Here is a 19,264-nt window from a genome sequence, read left to right on the forward strand (position 1 = left end):
AAGAGACATTAGTGCACAGTTAATAAGGGGATGGAAGATTTCAAGGGGCCCTGCTCTGGGGCAGTCACCCCCGCAGGTGACAGAATTGAAGCCAGGCCCACGACTGTTGCCGGCAGTGACTGCCACGGCCTTGGCGGTGAGCCTCCTTCCTTCTTCTCTGACTTGTCTCCTTCTACCCTGTTTGCCTCCTCTGCCACGTCACTACATCACGTGGTACAGTGAAGTCTATATTCCAAGTCAGAGTCCCAGGATCTTAGAGATGGAGGGTGGGGTGGCAGAACCACGAGCCAACCCCGTCCCTGTAATCGTCTCTCACTACCAGACCACCCCTCGCCAGCTACTGGCTCGCAGGCTTGACTGGGTCTTTTCGCACCGCACCTGCTGCGCAGACACCCCGTGAGGTCACGGGAAGAGCATGGCTATGGAGAAGATGGAGCCTGCTGCAGCTGCCCAGTCAGCTATTTCACACTGTAGGGAGAGCCCCTGGGACAATTAATACCGTTTCTAGAAACCAGTATTTCCGGGTTTCTTTACACCCCAATGCTTCCTCTTCCTCATGGTGTTTCAGCACAGTGCTTCATAGGTGGCTTACAGGGGGTGCAGACGATTCTTCCCCATTGCCGGGTTTCATTTCTGTCATTTCACAGATAACAGCTCCACCCCTGACCCCGTGGAGGCCAGGGACACCCTGCCCTGTGGTCCGCATTGTGAACATCCTGCAATAGGACCCACTGCCACGCGGCACTCGGTGAGCTGTGGCATCCGCAACTGTACAGGCAACAGGGAGCGGAGACGAGGAAGCCAAGTCGCAGCCCACCATCCCCCGAAACTGGTGGTGAGAGCGCTGGCACTGTTGTAAGAATTACCGTGATCCAAGCAAGGTCTCCCCAGTCCATGAAAATGAGTATGGAACTGCTTCTGTCATTTAAAGTAATGATACAAACAAAAAGAATGGAAGAGTCTTAAAGAGTCTGACACCCTCCAGTGTGGGATGAATGAATTCCCAAACTTTACGAAAGGCCTGAAGGGGCTCAAGCCCCTGGGTGATCTGGCCCTGCCTCTCCAGAGCCTCCTTCCTGATGCACTGCCCCAGTCCCTCCTCATTTATCTCTGAAGGCCCCTGGCTTGAGCCACTGCCCTCCCTTGACACATAACTCACCCTTCCCTGAGGCCCTGTGATGCTCCCCAAAACCCATGAGAGGAAGAGGTCACCTTTCCTGGGTGCCCCTACCCTACCAGGCTTCTCTGCACCCTTTAGCACCTATAATACCACACTTGCATATGTGTGTACATGTACATGCGTATGGGGAAAACTTTGACTTTTAAACATATACACACACACACACACACACACACACACACACACACACGATGACCAAACCCGAAGGTGTGGCACCTTCTCACCCAGAGGAGCGGAAGCAGCCCTAGGTTCCAGCCACCTGGACAAAAGGGCTTGTGTGCCAAGGACAAAAAAGGTCACTGCTGAGAAGAAGCTTCTGCCTTTGACAAGCACAGTGAGACAAACTGACCGTTCTGGTTTCTCCCCGAGAACTTACTGGGGCAGCAGCTGTGCAGTGGCTTCTGGTCTCACCTCCTTCTCCTCAGTGAGACTGAACCTCAACTTGACCTCAGGGAAGCAGGCTGTCTTCCCAAGAGAGGCTGAGGCTTTTCTTGCTACTTTTGACAAGGACAGACTAGCTTTGTTCATTCATTCACTCAACAAACATTGATTATATGCCTATTTTGTGCCAGGCACAGTGGGGCACTCTGGAGATACAAAGAAAACTGAGCTATTGTCCCTGCCCTGAAGGACACTTAAGTCTTATGACAACCCAGATCCACGATGTTCGCAGGGTGTATCCATAGAGAACTCTGGCAATCTTCAAACTATAAATGCCATTGTGGGACACAATGCCCCGCAGCACGCAGTGAAGTGGAATCTAACACTTGAGCAACTTCTCCAGATCCTCAAGGAATTACTATTAACCAGTTGCACACCAAGGACAAGAGGGTAAGAGGGCCTCCCACACACGGACGCAGGGGAGTCGGCCCCTCAGCACTCTGCACGCCAGCCCTCCTGGGTGTCCTGGTAGATTTTCTTACTTCTATGTTGTTTTTCCTTTTGGCTACTTAGCAGTGACCCCCTTCCTCCTAACAGCTCCTTGAACTCTACCCTCTCTTAGGCCACTCAACTAGGGTAGGGAGGGGTGGGCGGGAAACCAGGTGAGGCAATCAGAGTGCTGATTTTCCCAGGTGCAGGGACCACTGGTTTAGGGGCAAGCCCCTGGCCCAGGTCTACTCAGTGTCACTCCCTCCGCTGGGCCAGTCCAGACCTGAACCATCCATCTTGTCTCACAAGTGAGCAGCGTTCCCGAAGGACAAAGCTCTGCCTGAGTACTACGCGGTCCTGACCTGGTACCATATTCCGTGCCCCATGAATGCTCTAATCACACTGGTGGCAAATGTGGTAAAAGTCAGTCAAAATCAAGCACTTCGGGTGCCTTCGGGCGTGTGGTGGCTGCCATCCTGACAGGTGTTAGCAGGGTCACAAGGGGTGTGCTGAAAGCCACTTTTCACAGTCGGTCACGCTTTGAGACCTTCACCTCTGCTGTGCTTCTCTCCCTGCCGTGCTCCACTGAGTGCCTTCCCCCTTAAGGTCCAGAGAGACGCAATGTGGAAATCAGAACCACTTCCCCCTGGCCACGCCTCACTCTGCATACTCAGAGGTCCCAACACCTTCTGTTTCTCCTGGAAAAAAAAAAAATGTGTGGCATCCCATTCATTGGGCCAGAGGCTCACCCAGGATACCAGCAGAATGGGAAAGCAAGCCTCGAAAACCACACAGACCAGCACAGCCATGACGGGGCTGGAAGGCATTTCTATGAAGTTCGGTGGTCAGCTTCCTTAAGTAAAACATTTCACTCTCAAAGAGGAAAAAAAAATCCGAATGTTTTTATGGAGAAAGAACTGGCTAGCAAAACACTCTGGAAGATAATCACTAGGCTCAGGCATCACAGGCAGCAAAGATTCATCTTGGGTACCAGGAAATGTGTTGTGTTCATTTGTTGCCTGTCCGCAGCCACTCCCAGGGTAGAGAAGGTGAGAAAGGGCTATTTGATGATTTTTTTTTTTTCGAGGCAGGGGCAAGCCCCTGTCACCAAGACGTTGTGCAGCGGTACAATCATAGCTCACTGCAACTTTGAACTCCTGGGCTGAAGCCATCCTCCTGCCACAGCCTCCTGAGCAGCTGGGACTACAGATACGTGTGCACCACATAATTGTGTGTGCCCAGCTAATTTTTTAATTTTTAGTAAAGATGAAGCTTCGCTATGTTGCCCAGGCTCAAGCCTTTTTTAAATGTGAAGTCAGGCAGGGTGTGACGGCTCATGATTGCAATCCAAGCACTTTGGGAGGTTGAGTCAGGAGGATCACTTGAGGCCGGGAGTTCCAGACCAGCCTGGGCCACAGAAAAAGACTTTATTTCTAAAAAAAATAAAATAAAATAAAATAAAAATTGTTTAATTAGCTGGGCACAGTAGCATACGCCTGTAGTCCTTGCTAATTGGGAGGCTGAGGTGGGAGAATCACTTGAGCCCCAGATTTTGAGGCTGCAGCGAGCTATGGCTGTCTACTGCACTCCAGCCTGGGCAACACAGTGAGACCCTGTCTCTAAAATAAAAACAAAACAAAAATAAGAATTTCTCCCTAATAGAGTCAACATTTATATAATCCTAAAAAAGCTAGCCAATCCTATTTCTAGGCCTGCCTGAGTAGCAAGTTCAAACAGCTTTAATAAACTAAACTCCTGTTTATTGTCTCAAATGTTTAATTTGCAGACAAATCTAGGTTATGAGGTAAAAATAGCACCTGTCTGTATTCATGACAGTAGTCCATTAAGTTAGGTTCACCATCTACGCCACAGGCTGCTAGCTGCCATGACAAACACTGGTATAGTCCTAATAGTTTACAAAAGAGCCAATCTATCATATGAAACACTGGTCAAACCCTGGGATGCTCAGTTCCCAAAGAATAACACAGCAGTTACCGCCCTGGAATTTAGTCATAGCTCACGGAATCCTGTTTTTGTTTGTTTGCTTGGGACAGGCTGGTCTCACTATACTGACCAGGCTGGTCTCAAACTCCTGGGCTCAAGCAGTCCTCCGGCCCCAGTCTCCCAAGTAGCTGGGACTATAGCCTCACCAGGTGCATGCCACTATGCTCACCCCGCTAGATCTAATCCTACTTGAAATGAGTTATATCCACTACTGCTTAAAATTCTCTTCACTCCAGAGGGGGCTGAGGCAGGGTGGCCAGTACCCTGAGTGTCTGGGCTGGGACACACCCAGGGACATGGCCCAACCCCAACAGTCAAATCCCCAATGAGAAAGGCCAATGTTGTCCCCCAGGAGGAACTGAGTGAGACTAACTTTAAAACCTGAATGTTCCTCACCATGCAAGTTGGTACGAAGTTGTTTCCGGTGACACTGCTGTCACTGAGGTATCCTTCCCTTTGAGCCACACGAAAACCCACCCATACAAAAAGTCCCTCACCACTTCACAACCCATCCACTGGCTTTCTTCTCTCTTTGACAAAAGATATTAATTATCTAGCTTGGTAAAGACACTACACTAATTAAAGAATGATTAAATAATTAAGTTGACTCAAAACACAAAGATCTTCCTCCCTCCAGTGGAGTTATTTAACATACCATACACAAAGGCACCCTACAATAATAGTCACAAAACACATGTTTTGGGCAATTGATGGTGGAACACTATCTGTAAGACTATTTGCACTATGGAGTAAGACAAGCTCCTATTCTCATGGTCTCTGTGGTGTTTCCAGAAGAAACAGATGAGAATGAAAAACGTAAAAGTGGCTGGGTACAGTGGCTCATGCCCTGTAATCTCAGCAATTTGGGAGGCTGAGGCAGGCAGACTGCCTGAGGCCCGGAGTTCAAGCCCAGCCTGGGCAACACAACAAGACCCAGTCTCTAGAAAAAATTAAAATTAAAAATTAGCCAAGTGTGGCGGCACACGCATGTAGTCATTACTACTTGGGAGGTTGAGGCAGGAGGATGCTTGAACCCAGGAGTTCAAGGCTGCAGTGAGCTATGATCATACCACTGCACTCCAACCTGGGCAACACAGCAAGACTCTGTCTCTAAAAATAAGTAAATAAAAAATGTAAAAGCTTTTAGCAATGGCAACCTCCCCGTAACGTGTTCAGAGCTTCTTCTACAACTTACACAGTTGTATCCATTTGACATTTGAAGCCCTTTTTTTCTTTTTAATCATTTTCTGCTTTAACTGGTAATTTCAAGTCCACATATCCTTTTTGAAACAAGTCAGGAATGGCTAAGAGGAAAGAAAGTTGCCAGAAAGACAGTTCAGACCTGAAACAGAAGATAAGTGTGCATACAGCATGCTAGAGTCAAGTGGTCTCCCTCAGTCAAGGGGAAAACGACAAGGGCTGGTCTTACAAAAATGCTGTAGTTGCACTGGGGGACTGTCTGCAAAGGGCCTCAGAAGGAGTGATGGAGAGAGGCTGGAAAAACCAAGGAAAGGCACGGGACGCTCTAGCTGGACCAGGAAGAATGTGGCCTGCGTGACACACAGGCAGCTTCCCTCTCCACTGACCGATCCTTGGTATTCCAGGGTCTCTGACACTATGTAGTTTCTTCTTCTCTAGAAAGCTGCTGCTGAATCACTGCAGAGGGGAGAGAAAGTGAAAGAATAAAAAGGCAGTATTTCCAAGGAAACAGACCAAAGAACAACTTCCCTAAATAGACACTTGTATGCGTGTGTGTCTTAGTCCAATGCCAACTAAATCAAGAACACACCACACTTCACCCATGTAGCCCCTGGGCACTACCACCACTCCATTCCGCCGTCAGGGAGGATGCCACGGGGGAGGAACAAAGGAAATCACCTTCACTAGATGAACAAGAAAAGAGGAGGGTGAGATTCAGGCATGACTTCACCAAGTCACTGGCAAGTTGGAGACAAACTACACATGAGACTGCTAGCCCTTCCCGTCTACCTGAGGTGGGCACAGTCTACCAGCAAGGTGTCGTCCCTAAGGCCAATCCATTTATTCACTCCCCTCTTCCAAACCATAGGGGTAACAATATTTGGAAGATTCTGGGGTATCTCTTTTTTTTTTTCTTTTTTTATAGAGACAGGGCCTCACTCTGTTACCCAGGCTGGAGTGCACTGGTGCGATCGTAGCTCACTGCAGCCTCAACCTCCTGAATTCAAGTGATCCTCCCGCCTCAGCTTCCCAAGAAGCTGGGAATATAGGTGTGCACTACTACACCTGGCTAATTTTTTAATTTTTAGTAGAGACGGGGTCTTGCTTTGTTGCTCAGGCTGGTCTGAATTCCTGGGCTCAAGCGATCTTCCTACCTTGGCCTCCCAAAGTGCTGGGATCACTGGCCTGAGACACCTTACCCAGCCTATCTTGACATTTCTTGGCACGTAGCCCTATTTTAAAATATTGGGCTCTGTCAAACATACCATTTTATTGCCATTTGATTATCACCCAATTATGTAATGTGATCATTTCATTTAACATTTGCATACACTGAGAACAAAGAATGAATAAGAAATGTGAAAATACTCAACATTTCAGCTCGTTGTACAATCATTAGTCCTTCCATTCCTTATAAAAACAGTGTCAGTAGAAGGCTCAGTTGGGTCAGTGACCAGCTGACTGAGAGTTTAGGGAGTGCCAGCCCTCCACTTCCTCCTCCCACCCCCCACCCCCACACCCTTCTCCTCTGAACTTCGGCTGGATGTCCCTGCCTCTCAGCACCTCCCTCTTCTGTGACATTTCCCCTGGATGGTGCCCTGAGCAGGAGTCAACAATAGGGTATACTCCAGCCCTTTGAGCACACGTGAAAAATAACAGTGCTGTGGGGAAAACAGAGTTACCAAGACTGTCAGGTGGAGCGGGGGTGGAAACATTCGTGTCTGGACTGATCCAGTGCACTGCGGTTCACAGCCCTCTCCCATGTATATTATCAATCCCCGCCACCCTCCCGTGAGACTAGCACCCTCCCCATTTTACAGATGAGAAAGCTGACTTGGATTCACATCCAGCACTTTCTACCTACAATCCAACTTGCCCCTTCCCCAAAACAACAAGTACAAACATGCCAAAGCCATCACTACACAAGCTTTGTGAAACAAACCAGACTAGAGCCTGCATTAAATAATGGGGGTCATGGCTGACCCGAAGCCAGCCTTGGGAACTATCCTGACAGTGTCAAGGCACAAAGGATTCCAGCGGGGAGTCACAAGCAGCAATGCTTTCACTGGGGCCAGCCCCAAACAAGGAGACTCTCTCTTATGAAGAAATATGCGGATCCACCTGATAGGTAAAGGACCCATCTGGCAACCAGAGTTAATTTTTGTTTGTTTTTTTTTTTTTTTTTTGAGAGGGAGTTTTGCCCTGTCACCCAGCCTGGAGTGAAGTGGTGTGATCTCAGCTCACTGCAACCTCCACCTCCCGGGTTCAGGTGATTCTCCTGCCTCAGCCTCCTGAGTAGCTGGGACTACAGGTGTGCACCACTACACCTAGCTAATTTTTGTATTTTTAGTAGAGATGGGTTTTCACTATGTTGGCCAGGCTGGTCTTGAACTCCTGACCTCAGGTGATCAACACACTCCCTGCCACCATCTCCCCTGTCTTTCAGGGTGGCCGTGCAGAGGCCTCCTCATCAGGAGGATCTGGCCCAGATGGCTTAATGCCATGGACAATACTCCACAGCAGGACCAGGCCCAGGGCTTTGTGCCTGCTCCTCATGCTCCCAGCTCCACTCCCACTGGCCCACACCACTGAAAGTCTCCTCTGGTTTTAGGTCAGTGGTTCTCGATCTATGGCGAGTCACAGACCACCACGTTCTGACAAAAGCCACAGGCCCCAGGCCCAGGAAAAGACCCCAAGTGTATACATATCCAGCATAGGCCCCGCCTTCCTACAGGTTAGGACCCGCTGCACTCAGCCCTAGGGTTTGACACATCTTTACCAAAACCCACTGTAAGAAACAGTCACGCCATCACAATACCCCAAATACACTGCATGTGAATAACTAGATATTTCACCAAAAAAGGGTTATGCTTCCCCCAGGAAATCTACTTGGATATCTGATATTTCAAAAAAGCTTTTTAATGCTAGTTACAACCTCAAATTGATTTCATGAACCATTGCATTTTGAAACGTGCCGTGTGGACCCTTCTCTAGCCTGTTTCCTCCTCAGGTGCCCTTCCTTCCTCAATAATTAGTGCAAATGTGGTTAGAGCTCAGCGCAAGACTACCCTTAAACGTTATTTTTATGTATTAAGATGAATCTTTAAAGCTGAAAGTCCAGAAATATCTCAACTCTTTAGTTTCAGGAAAAATTCAGAAAAGTGGGTCATTGTGATCTCACAAATTACACCATGGAGGTGGCTACTCATTTCACCCAAACATTAAGTTGGAGTTGTACTTGCAAAACAGGGGACAGAACACAGGCAAAAACCACCACTGAAAGTAATCACTTGGGCTGTCTCCAGGCCAATTCCCTAAATATTTCTCAAGCACCTACTAACTGCACTGCTCTTTTTTTCTAGCCGAGCAAGGAGCAGCAGCGTAGGCAGCCCCTACACAAATGAACACGCTTCAGGAATGGCTTCAGAAGATGAGTCATAATAGTCCATGGGGGCCGGGCGCGGTGGCTCAAGCCTGTAATCCCAGCACTTTGGGAGGCCGAGGCGGGTGGATCACGAGGTCAGGAGATCGAGACCATTCTGGCTAGCATGGTGAAACCCCGTCTCTACTAAAAATACAAAAAACTAGCCAGGCGTGGTGGCGGGCGCCTGTAGTCTCAGCTACTTGGGAGGCTGCGGCGGGAGAATGGCGTGAACCCGGGAGGCAGAGCTTGCAGTGAGCCGAGATCAAGCCACTGCACTCCAGCCTGGGAGCACAGCGGGACTCCGTCTCAAAAAAAAAAAAAAAAAAAATAGCCCATGGGGACTCTCGGCACCAGCTCGGTGGACTCCGTCCCTGCTAGGCCAGAGACAGACCTGGAGCTGGGGTGTTACTGAGGTTGCTTCCTTTGGCACCGAGTCATACAGGGAGAGTATAGGCCACACTTGGAGGAACTGAAGAAGCTTCACGCAAGGGGACTGAGAAACTTATATGGGTGGAGAAGCCGGCGAATGGGGGGCAGGGGAAGGACTCAGGAGAGCAAAGTGGCCCTCAGGGCCTTAAACACTGGCTAGTTCACACGGTGGGCCGGCCACCCACCATCCACTCTTCCTTCTTGCTATTCTAGGACCTGACCTCCTCCCCGGTCCTCAGGAAGTCAGCTCTGTCTCCAACTGGGGAGTGGGGGAAGTCTTGATTAAACTAAAAGAGCTGCTCTCCAATGTGACCTTGCATCAGAATCACCTGGAAGTCTTCTCAAAGCACAGCTTTCTGGGCCCCATCCCAGAGTTTCCGATTCAGTGGGTGGGGTGGGATCCATGAATCTTCAGTTCTAACAAGTTCTCAGGTGATGCTGCCGCTACTGGTCTGAGGATCACACCTGGAGGACCACCAGCCTAAGCCAATCAGCACACAGCACTCTCAACAGCCTCAAGTTGCTGGTCCAGGGAAGGCCCCGTGACCCTTTGCTCTCACAGTCCAGAGGGAAGGACTGGTACACGCTGGCTGGGGAATCAGCTGGTTGGTCTCGTTCCCTGCTCCTGCTGGACAGGAACAAGGAAGTATGCAGTTCCACTGCCCCTAACGACCATCTCAGAATCACGAGGAGACTAACCCGCTAGGATGAAACCGGCAGTGATGGCTGCACAGAGGAGCAGAATCAAGGTCCTTGATGAAACTGTGGCGTGCTGATGGAGACTCCAGTTCTCTGAGATAATAAATGTCACTGTTGGCAGCCTAAAGCATCCCAACTAACACACCCCATAATCCAGGGAAAAGCTTGAACTGGGCATCCCTGTTTCCTCGTAGGACCCTGTTCCCCAGAAACAACCACCTGCCTAAACACTTCCTTCACATTTCCAGAGTTCACACACTCAGGTCATCCTTCTTGAAAATTCAAATTAATTGGTTTGAGAATACACCATTTAGAAATGCAAGCAACACGAGAGAGGGAAAGAGGGGTGTTCAATATACTAGGGTGAATTAATAATAGACAGCTTTCATAATAGCAGCTGAGGCCACCTGCGTGAGGCCTATGGGAGGCGCAGGAAAGGGGTAGGGGATTTTCAGGAGACATCAGAATACCACCTGGTGAGGTGCAACAAGAGGGGCGCTGCAGCAACCGGAGGTCAGAACTACCAGGTGTCTCAGGGAAAGGGCTCTAGGAGGATCCCAGGACCAGAGCTGGGAGCAGGTAAACACTTTCCTCTTCCAGTGGTCCCCACCCTTCCTCCTGGACATCAGAGGACATCCCTGTCTTCCTGCCCCTATTCCAGAAAATGGACCTGACCAGAGCATGATCCCCGCCACCGCCCCCACCATATACATCTGCTTACTGTGCCTAAGTCCTTCACCAGGTGAGCCTCACTGAACAAGTTCCATATTAAAAGACCAGCAGTCTTACACATACTCCAGGTTAGGGCTGTGGGCAAACACCAGAGGCCAGCTGGGCTGGCTGGCAGGCATGGGCCTGCGAGCCTCACAAGGCACGACAAAGGGACGTGCAAAGACCAGAAAGAGGAGACACGCACACCGCACCCAGGACCCTGGCTTTCCAATACCAGACAGGCTATGATGCAAGGGACAGCTAAGTCCGGATGCAGTGGCTCACACCTGTAATCCCAGCACTTTGGAAGGCTGAAGCAGGTGGATCACCTGAGGTGAGGAGCTCAAGACCAGCCTGGCCAACATGGTGAAACCCTGTCTCTACTAAAAATACAAAATTAGCCAGGCGTGGTGGTGCATGCCTGTAACCTCAGCTACTCGGGAGGGTGAGGCAGGAGAATTGCTTGAACCCACGGGGTGGAAGTTGCAATGAGCCAAGATGGTGCCACTGCACTGTAGCCTGGGTGACAGAGTGAGACTCTATCTCAAAAAAAGAGAGATAACTAAGAGCTTAAATCCACAGAGGAAAGGCTGATCTAATTCCAAGCTCCGCCAACCACCCACACTCTGTATATGAACCCATTGTACCACTTCCGTTCTGCACACTTCTGAGGCACCAGGATTAACTGTTAATTCATTTAATCCCCCAACAGGCCTCTGGGGCCGCTACTACCATCAGCCCAGTTTTGTGGATGAGATAACTGAGGCACAGAAAGATTAAGCCCCTTGCCCAAAGTCACACAGCTAGCTGGATGCTCACAGAAAGTGCAGCGCCATAGTCCACAATAGTTCTAGGGATAAAATAAAGAGTTTTGAAAGATGTGCATGTGTGTATGCTCAGCAAAAAGGACTGTGTAAAAGAAAGTCCTGATTTATAAACCAAAATACTGAAAATAGAAATTGTTGATACCGGCAAGTCCAGGTAATCAATTTTTATCCCTACATTGAAAAGCATTTATTTTTTAATCCTGTGAAGGAAGTTAGGTGATATAACTGGGTTTTAGTCCCAGTTTAGCCTCTTTTAACTACCCTCAGGAGGGTGTCTTAACCACTCCTCAATACCACAGCTCACCTTCGGACAGAACCTCCCACAGGATGTCCAGGGAGGCCTGGCATGCAGGGGGTACTCAGAAAAGCTGGGGTTCCTTGGCATTTAGGACTTTAAAAAAAAAAAGCCTCACACTTTAGAAAGCATTCTAAAGCTGCCAAGAATAAAATTCAAAGTTACAGTCACTTCCACAATCTAGTAAGATAAGGAAAAACAGCCCGATAAGAAAAAATGAACAAAGCATATAAACAGGTAATTCATTAGAAGTTAAAATATACATTAACAAGAAAAGGTATCCGATATTTTTGGTAATTTGGGAAATGTACTTAAAACAATAATGTCTTCCTTGCCCATTAGACTGGCAAAATTGACAAGACTTATTCTCTTAAATGGTGGCCGAATTAAAGGGAAACACAGTTTCACAGCCTAATGGAAGGAGTACCAAGTCACAGAAATTGTGTAATGTGACTACATTAATGTTTACAATGAGAGCATCCATCCCCTGAGAAGGTCTAGAGATGAAATTTGACTTGCCTCAGTAGCTTAGTAGGGCGGGCTTGAAGGTACTTTTATATCTAGGGGGTTTTATTTATTTGTTTATTTTTAATAATTTTTTTTTTTTTTTTTTTTTTTTTTTTTTGAGAGCCCGAGGTCTTGCTCTAGCCGCCCAGGCTGGAGTCACAGTAGCGGATCTCGGCTCACTGTAAGCTCATACCTGGGGTTCATGCATTCTCCCTGCCTCAGCCTCCCGAGTAGCTGGGACTACAGAAGCCATACCTCGCCAGCTAGTTTTGTATTTTTTAGTAGGGGCGGGGTTTCACGTGTTAGCCAGGATAGTCTCGTGATCCGCCCGTCGGCCTCCCAAAGTGCTGGGATTACAGGAAGCGAGCCGCAGCGCCCTTTTGAGCGGGTCACCGCTCTATGCGCCCAGGCTGGAGTCGCGGGTGGGCAGCCATCTTGGCTCACTGCAAGCTCCGCCCTCCCGGTTCATGCCATTCGCCTCAGCCTCCTGGGTAGCTGGGACTACAGAAGCCCTACTCCCGGCTAGGATTTTTGTATTTTTTAGTAGAGGCGGGGTTTACCGTAGCAAATTGGTCGATCTCCTGATCACCGTGATCCAGCCAGCCTGGGCCTCCAAAAATATAACAGGATTACAGTGAACCACCAGCCGGCCGTCTGTTGGTTTTTAATGCCGTTCTCCCACTAAAGGGAAACCCTGCAGGACTCTTTTGGAAAGCTTGGCTGATTCCAGGGCTGGGACAAGGAAAGTAGAGGCTGAGTCTTGAAGATTTTGTGCCAGGAAGAAAAGTCCTCAAAGAATGATGAGCATTTGTCAAAAGGACACAAAAGCCAGATTGAAGGGACTCCCACTGGCCAAATCTAGGATAATTTGAGCAATAAAATACATGATTGGAGCAATGGACTATAATCTATTGAATAAAGCAAGAATTCATGAGTCCAGCGATACAAATCAAAAAATAAATAATAGAGAAAGGAAGGTTCTTCCTTTCAGTACAATTCCAACTAATAAATATAGAAGGAACTATGAAACTAGAAAATCATCATCTGCCAACTATGTTAATAATTGACTCAGGTAAGAAACATCAATGGATTCTGAAACTAGTCAGTAACTGTATGAGAAGTAACAGTATATTTACATAGTGTCAAATTCTCTGCCTTTGAGACACAGATCAACTACAAAGGGAAAAATGGTAACTTTTCCATGAGATAGATACCACCTTAATTCAAGTGATCAAAGTTAACAGGGCCAGAGAAGGGGAAAATCACAGCATATGCCTCCTGCTGGGGCACACTAAGAAGGCTGCAGCATCAGTCGGGCACAGTGGCTCATATCTGTAAACTCAGCACTGTGGTAGGCCAACGCAGGAGGATGGCGAGACTAGGAATCTGAGACCAGCCTGAGCAACACAGTGTGAGATGCTGTCCCTGTAAAATATTTAAAAATTGGCCGGGTGCAATGGCACACACCTATAGTCCCAGCTACTCAGGAGGTTGAGGCAGAAGGATCACTGAGTGGAGGGGGTCCAAGCTGTAGTGAGCTACGATGGCACCACTGCACTCCAGCCTGGGCAACCAAGAGAGACCTTCTCTCTTTAAGAAAAAAAAAGAGAGAGAGAGAGAGAAGAGAAGACTGCGACTGCTTCAACCCTGTGCTACTCCCGCCAGAAGTGCAAAACCTGAATCTAATCATGAAACCACAGGAAACCCAATTGAGGGCATTATCTTAAAAAGTCAGTAGTCTTCAAATATGTCTATGCTGTGAAATACAAAAGAAAGACTTGATAACTGTTTCAGATTAAAGGACACTATAGAGACAGAAAAACCTAATGCAAAACAGATGATCTAGGATTTTCTTTTGCTATAAAGGGCATTATAGAAGCAATTGACAAAATCTAAATACGACCTCTACACTAAACAGTGTTGTATCAACCTTAATTTCCTGATTTTTTTTTCTTTTTTTGAGACAGAGTCTCACTCTGTTGCCCAGGTTAGAGTGCAGTGGCATGATCTCGGCTCACTGCCACCTCCACCTCCTGAGTTCATGCCTTAGCTTCCCAAGTAGCTGGGACTGTCACTATACCCCGCTAATTTTTGTATTTTTAGTAGAGACAGGATTTTGTCATGTTGGCCAGGCTGTTCTCACAATCCTGACCTCAAGTGATCCTCCTGCCTCAGCCTCCCAAATTGCTGGGATTACAGGCATGAGCCACTGCGCCCAGCCATGATTTTTTTTTTGTTTTTTTTTTGCAGATGGAGTCTCACTCTGTTGCCCGCGCTGGAGTGCAGTGGTGCAATCTGCTCACTACAAGCTCCACCTCCGGGTTCACACCATTCTCCTGCCTCAGCCTCCCAAGTAGCTGGGACTACAGGCGCCTGCCACCAAGCCCAGCTAATTTTTTGTATTTTTAGTACAGACGGGGTTTCACTATGTTAGCCAGGATGGTCTCGATCTCCTGACTTTGTGATCCGCCTGCCTCAGCCTCCCAAAGTGCTGGGATTACTGTTGTTATGAATATCCTTGTTTTTTGGGACATACACAGTGAAGCATTTAGAGGTAAAAGGGCCTCAAGCCTGCAACCTACTATTAAGTAGTTCAGAAAAAAGTAGTAATACATAGGAATACAAGAGAATGATAAAGCAGTGTAACAGAATGTCCACATTTGGAGAATCTGAGAAACCTTTGGCTTATTCTTGCAACTTTTCTGTAAGTCTAAAACTATATCAAAATACTAAAAAAAAAAAAAAAAATTAGAGAACATGTGCATATGAATAGAAATATAGGTAAATTCCCTGGGATTAGCTTCCTGATGGCATTTTCCTTAAAACAGAGAGAGAAAATGAAGCAAGCATGCATGGGCGTTAATATTGGTCTCCTGGAAATATGTTTTCCTCACAGAGCTTCTGTTTTAGGACACTGAAAAAAAAAAAGCCATTTTGAAGGCTCTCTCAAGACCAGCTCATTAATCAAGTTCTACAGAAGCGCCAACATAATCAAGCCTTTTTCACTGCAGATTTGTGCTATTTTTTTCTCAGTGAAAGTCAGAGCCTCCTGACACCACGAGCGGTTGATGATGTTGTGACAACCTTTCTGGATTACTAAGCTAAAAAGGAGCTTTTCATTTAAAAATGAAAACAGCATGAAACAGTCTTGGTGGGAAGCCTCCCCCTCCACTCTGCCTCACTGAACTCTTGAGATGTTAAGCCCTGGGCTGGGGATCAGTGGGTCTGTTGGCCCCACACCGCCTTCAGGTCCATTCCTGTGTGCATTTGAAGAGATGCTGGCTGAGAACGCTCCCTCTTAGGCAGGCAGCTAGTTAAAGGGACTTGCACGGCTGATAGTTCTCTGTCACACACATCCCATTTTTCTAGTGCTCTACAGTTTACAAAAAGCTCTCATGCATATTATTTCATCCTTTCCTTAAAGTGATTAAAAAAAAAAAAAGCTGGCCGGGCGCGGTGGCTCAAGCCTGTAATCCTAGCACTTTGGGAGGCCGAGACGGGCGGATCACGAGGTCAGGAGATCGAGACCATCCTGGCTAACACGGTGAAACCCCGTCTCTACTAAAAAATACAAAAAACTAGCCGGGTGAGGTGGCGGGCGCCTGTAGTCCCAGCTACTCGGGAGGCTGAGGCAGGAGAATGGCGGGAACCCGGGAGGCGGAGCTTGCAGTGAGCTGAGATCCGGCCACTGCACTCCAGTCTGGGCGACAGAGCGAGACTCCGTCTCAAAAAAAAAAAAAAAAAAAAAAGCTAATATTCGGTTCAACAGCAATACTACAAAATATCCAGTTTTGAAAACAGGGACGCACTGTAACATCTGCCCTTGGTTCTGAATCTAGTTAGGAAACAAGACTTACCTAAGCAGATGAACACCCTGAGACAGAAAACTCTAAATGAAGAAAGTTGCCACATGATGAGTAAGGTGGCCAGGTAAGTGGACGAATTCTGTAAGGAGCTCAGTAGAAATACAATGTTTCTTTCTCTTTGAATTTGTCCCATCCATTTCTTTTGGGGCGGGTCTTGCTCATGCGACGGGCTGGAAGTGCAGTGACGTCAACTCACTGCTTCCGCCTCCCAATTCAAACCATTCTCTACCTCAACCTCCGGTGGCAAACTGGCGCCGACAGACACAACATGTTTTAGTAGAGACGGGGTTTCACCGTGTTAGCCAGGATGGTCTCGATCTCCTGACCTCGTGATCCGCCCGTCTCGGCCTCCCAAAGTGCTGGGATTACAGGCTTGAGCCACCGCGCCCGGCCTACATCCATTTCTTTAAGCCTTATCTTCAAGCCAGACTCTACCAAGTAGCTCTGGCTTCACAGGCGTGTTTACAAGACATCACAGGGAATGAGGCACTGGGAGGCCCGTTCACATGCAACGCCACCCCTGGGACAGACAGCAGCAAGGTCTCCTGGTACCAGTCCTCCAACGGACCAACCACACTGTGCTTCTCACATGGGCCCCATCATTCTTTCTTCAAAGACAACAGTAAATTAGCAGTCGACACTTCAGCAAAGAACCCCCGAAACAAATGCCCTAGCCCAGATTCAAAAACAAAATTTTCGTTAAAGAAAGCGTGTTTTCAACCAAAGAAAAATTAGCAATTCTACGTGCACCGGCCAACGCCAACAGCAGCTAGATTCCAAAACAAACAGCAAAAAAAGCTCTGCTCTCACCTTTTAGAGACGAGAACCAGAGTCAGCAAGCGGCAGAACCATGATTCACACCGTAGCCAACCCACTCTGTCCCCAACCCCACTGGCTTCCCCACGGTCCACACAACCCACTGTGAACAGATGAACCTGGCAGAATTTCTCTGCAACACCCAAATCGCCACCCCACCCCCATTCCCTTGGTTTAAATGTCCTGAGGGGCAGGTGACAAATCAAATTCCACTCTTAGGCAGCTTCCCAGCAGAAGACACATTCCGTGGCAAAGCCAAAGAGAAGATGGGCTCTACCAGCTATAGGTCTTTCACCCAGAGGAACATTTTCATGGTCTGTCATTATGGATGAACTCGGGGCAGGAAGGCCCCATCATTATGTAATGTCAGAGGGCAGGCAACAGGGGGAGGGAAGCGAGACCATCAACACGCCCTTCCTTCGCCCACAAAGACACAAATTTACCTCTGACATTTTGAATGTCTGTCTTTGGGGCCTACCCATTCCTGGCTGGCTTTTCAAGAGACTGCCACAGATCCCTGCACATTTCTCAGGCCTCAATTAATTGACGAGCAAAGCCAGAGAGAAATAAAATAACAGAAAGCAAACATGCCAGAAATGTTGTCGGGGTCTAAGGGCGGGCAGAAAAGGGAGGAGTTTCGAGGATAGAGACCAGATTTCCTACCCGGAGATGCATGTTTACTTTCACCCGGTGATGTTTTCACCCAAAACACTGCAAGGCCTCCAGCGTCAGGAGCCCGGAGACCCAGCCCTGGAGCCGCACCGGGCAGGCGCCGCGTCTGCATCCCGCGGCCCCGCGCCCGCTCGGCACCCGGCCCCCTGCCGGGGCGGCCGCGTCTTCACGGGGCTCGGGGTCGGCCGGGCTCGGATTGTTCTCAAAAGACGCCACCGCAGGTGGACCGCTGGCACCGCTAGGCAGTGCAATTTCCATGAAAACCGCGGGCGCCGTCTCCGTCCGGCCCAGCAGGGACCGGGACGCGCCCCCGCGCCCGCTGTCAGTCCCCGGCCCCGGCCCCCGCGGCGGCCGCGTCGCCTCCCGCCCGGCCCGACCCACCTACCTGGCGCTCCCCGGCCCCCGGCGCCAGCCGCCCCGCTGTCCCGCCGGGTCGCGCGCCGGAGCCCCGCAGCAGCAGCGCCGCCGCCTGGTTGTGAAGTCGCGGGCGGCGGGCCCGGCTTCAGGTGCTGGTCCTCCCGCCCCGGCCCGCGGAGCCCGACCCGGCGGCGCACCAGCCGCGAACCCTCCACGCTCGCCGCAGCCCCAGCCGCCGCCGCTCTAGACGCCGGGCGCAGCCCCGCCCTGACCCCGCCCCCTCGCCGCGCATGCGCGCTGAGGCCTGCCCGCGCCCTCGACCCCCGCCCCGCGACCAGTCCGAGCTGGGGCCGCCCCCTGAGGCCGCAGGGCCGGTGGCCGAGCTGCCCGCGCCAGTTCCTACTGCTGGGTTCCCACATGATCCCACCCTAGCCTGTGACTGCTTCACCTGCAAGGAGTTCTTGAACTTCTGGACTTGACTGAACGGTGGCACCTTCACTGAGGCTTCTGAGGCCCTGACGGATCCCCCAGGGAAGGTTTCCTGGAGGAGCCGCGACCCGGGGGTGCGCCCCCAACCTTTTGAGACAACAGCACTTCCTGAAATGCAGACGTGCTCACTTCCCAGGAGATGTTCAGGAAACTGAACATTCCAACCAGAGACAAGCAAAAAAACTAAAATCTTAATTCTTTGAAAATACAGACTTGCAAAAAGAAGAAAATTGCTAACTTCTAAGTGTATGTCCTTCCAGACCTGTTCCGGCCTGTGTGCGTTAAGTGTGCACTCACAGACTTGCAGCAGCATCTGTCCTTACGCTTGGCCCCAAGTTTCTATTTTGCCATAGACAAGAAGAGGAATCAGAGGTTTTGGAAAAAAATTTTCACTTAGACTTTAAAACAACATTTCTCCTTGAGCAAGGGCAAATATTGGACTAAACGTATCTTTATCTTTGAGTCTTCACATTTTATCCGAAAAAAAAATTCTTAGAACTATTTTAATTCGATAAACCAGAATACTTCTCAGGCAGAGCATTTATACATATAATTTACTTCATAAAGAAAAGAGATTTAGGAATGAAAAGAATTCTCCGAACTCATTTAGAATTACTTCTGATCCTCCTCGAGTCACCAAAATACAGACAATAGTCTGGAATAAAAATAAACAAATAAAAAACGAGTTTTTTGGGGAGCCTGAGGAAGGAGCATCGATTGAGCAGAAGAGTTTGAGGCCTGGGAGACAGAGCAACACCCTGTATCTCAAAAAAACAAAAAAAGAAAGAGCCCTAGTTTTAAATTTTTATTTCTTTTCTGACTTTTTATTTTATTTCTCTTCTGAAAAGTAACTTAGTAATAAAACAGTTCCCTCTTATTATTTCTCCAGCTAAATGGAAAGAAATAATGACAGAACCT

General features: G+C 48.8%; 1 protein-coding gene across 17 annotated transcripts in view; it reads right to left on the bottom strand.

Annotated features, from left to right (window-relative positions):
• Positions 1-18,106, bottom strand: part of INPP4A (inositol polyphosphate-4-phosphatase type I A) — a 158,712-nt gene extending 140,606 nt beyond the window's left edge. For 13 of the 17 annotated variants that reach the window (XR_002516783.2, XR_636721.4, XR_002516782.2 and 10 more), the window contains exon 1: positions 17,886-18,101. The gene's annotated coding sequence lies outside the window, so the exon portion shown is untranslated. Of the gene's footprint in view, positions 1-17,491; positions 17,825-17,885 lie in introns of those variants that run through there. The other 4 variants (XM_009184716.3, XM_009184722.3, XM_021925087.2 and 1 more) reach the window with 3 other exon arrangements.
• Between the last annotated feature and the right edge of the window lie 1,158 nt (positions 18,107-19,264).

The sequence above is a fragment of the Papio anubis genome, chromosome 14 (assembly GCF_008728515.1).
Source record: "Papio anubis isolate 15944 chromosome 14, Panubis1.0, whole genome shotgun sequence".
NCBI lineage: Eukaryota > Metazoa > Chordata > Mammalia > Primates > Cercopithecidae > Papio > Papio anubis.